This window comes from Pseudophryne corroboree, chromosome 1, assembly GCF_028390025.1.
Source record: "Pseudophryne corroboree isolate aPseCor3 chromosome 1, aPseCor3.hap2, whole genome shotgun sequence".
NCBI classification, from domain to species: Eukaryota; Metazoa; Chordata; class Amphibia; order Anura; family Myobatrachidae; genus Pseudophryne; species Pseudophryne corroboree.
In genome coordinates this window covers 432867864-432870396 of record NC_086444.1, presented here as the reverse complement: position 1 = coordinate 432870396, position 2533 = coordinate 432867864, and the positions used below count along the sequence as shown (strand labels likewise).

The following is a 2533-nucleotide window of genomic DNA, read 5'->3' as shown; positions in this document are numbered from 1 at the left end:
GCAACTAATGCTGAATAGGGTCCTATGTGCTTGGAAAGTTACAGATCAGCTGCTGCTGCCACTGGTCCTGTGTGACGCTCATGTGCACTAACACTGTGGGAGGAGGCATTCCTGTGTTGTCCCTGACTGTGCGGCTTCTCCGGCAGCCATGTGGTGAGCAGCGTCGACTGCAGCCCGGCCACTGCTGCTCCCACACCTCAGAAGCATTAGGAGTCAGCCCCAGAGATGGACAGCTGCCTACTTCCTAACCCAGGATACCTCTTCCCCCAGACTTGTATCTATAATAATGTGACTGCAATATTCTTTATCAGCTGGCTCGTTGGTCTAGGGGTATGATTCTCGCTTTGGGTGCGAGAGGTCCCGGGTTCAAATCCCGGACGAGCCCTTATTTTTACTTAGTTACAATTACATTTGCTAACTATCACTTTGGGACAATTACTCTTATTTGTAGTACAGCGAACTATTTTGCTTCTAGAATTAAATAAAATGCCCTAATTTTGATTGTATGACTGATAATTACATGCAAGCACTGAGCATTATTGCTGGCACGCCTCTGTTGTGTATGCTATCTCGCAGCTCGCCACCTATGACCATATCCTGCCCTGCAGCCCCGGGTGCCCCCAATACCGGGCCCATGTGTGTGTGAGTGTGTAGTTTCGGAACGGAAAGACGGTGACGCCAAGCATGTGTCCCGCCGAAGCGCGCCCACCCCAGTCTTAGATCTTTGACTGAAACAACCAGCCCCGCCCCGCCCCCCCCCTGCCTTGACCTGGCACAGCAAGCCGCATCATATGTGACACCTAGGATAATGTTCCAACCTCCGCAATAGTATATTCTGTCTGCTATAGCGCCCCCATCTGTCTCCCCTGTGCGGCTGCAGGCAAGTCTTTTAGCCGTGCATAACAATAAGGTGGAAGAAACAAAAAAATGTTTATTATCTGTATGTAGCTGTATGGTAAGTGATCCGTCCAGGCGCTCATATTTGTTACCATTTATAGTTCCTGTGATGGATTACACTGTTAGTCACATGCTCCTGCCATATTTTACCGGCATCACCCCTCCCTGACCATACACATGCCATTTCCATCCTATGCTCAATGAGAAATGATTAATTGGTTTTAGTCTATGAAGGTCTCGTCTCCTGTATGCATTTTAAAGGATTTCACCACTTAAATGTTCTGAAAAACTACCACTCCTGCAACAGGACAACTGGCCTGCCTTATTTGTGATTTTTACTGCATTTAATGCTTCATGAGGAGAATGAAAATGTGATTTCTTGTCATGCTACATTGCACAACAATTGTGGACAAATGGTCTATGAAAAATATGGGACAGCTGCTGATACTCTGTACCCTGGCGATACCAGCTGGCAGGTGGTAACAGCACCCTTACTGCTCGCCAGGTCAGCGAAGGGAGCTATACATGATGGGTGAGCCGAGTTTGCTGGTTCACAGACACACAGAGGAACTGAAAGACCGGGTTGGGTCCAGTAAGTTCCACTTTAAAAAAAAAAAAAAAAACCCAAAAGATAAAAACAGTATTAAAAATAAAAGTAAAATAAAAATATTTCAATATTAAAAAACAAACAATAAAACCCACTTTATTTAAGTAAGAAAGCATTGTTGGTGTGGCCCAGTGCTGCTATTGCCTTCCTGAGATGGTGTTGGTGATTGGACAGCAGCAGGATTTGTACAACCACTGTCTACTACTCTATGCTTAGAATGGGGAAGTCTGCACCTTAACTCCACAGCAATGACTACTGACCTGTGACAATGAACAGGAAGAAACCCTACAGTATCTCCAATAAATATCTCTGATAACAAAATAAAATGTCTTTTTTTTCCTCCACTTAATAAATATCCCACAGAATCAGGTTTCTGCCCCTGTAGCCACAGTGCGCTGAGAAATGTAATAATGCTTGCTCCATCTATACATAAAAAAAATAAAAATACAAAAAATGTTGAGGCTGATGCTACCATGATGCAAGCATGTGTGGCCCCCTAGGTTAGCGGGTGCCTACAACAGTGAGACATCAACACTCATCCACTGCTTTTAATGCGCCCCCCAAGCATTGGTTGCTGACAAGGAGTAGAAGCAGCGAGCAGCTCTCAATGGCAGAGGTGGGCTAAGAGATTGAACCAAGCAGGACCTGATGCTGAGGGATAGCAAGGGAGTTGCATCCAAAGGCACCTACAGTGTTCCCCCTGGCCTTGATTAAATGACATTTCTTGTAATTACTGTTACATTTAGTAATTTTTAGTATGTCTTATATACTGGTGCAAATAAAAAAAAATTCTTAGCGGTACTGTGTGCGCGCACGCTCCAAAAATGGGTGTGGCCACATGGGGAATGGCCAATGAAAATAGGGGCGTGATAAACATGACTCCAATAGTGCAGTTCCAGATACACATATGCCCCCAATAGTGCCAGATACACATATGCCCTCACAGTGCCAGATACACCTATGCCATCGCAGTGTCAGATACACATATGCCCCCAGTGCCAGATATGCCGCCACGTTGCCAAATACACA

The 2533-nt window shown here is 45.3% G+C and overlaps 1 non-coding gene across 1 annotated transcript; it reads left to right on the top strand.

Moving 5' to 3' along the window:
* The first annotated feature begins 313 nt into the window (after positions 1-313).
* Positions 314-385, top strand: TRNAP-UGG (transfer RNA proline (anticodon UGG)). Its single transcript has one exon. It is a non-coding gene; the product is annotated as a tRNA-Pro (tRNA).
* Positions 386-2533: the final 2148 nt, after the last annotated feature.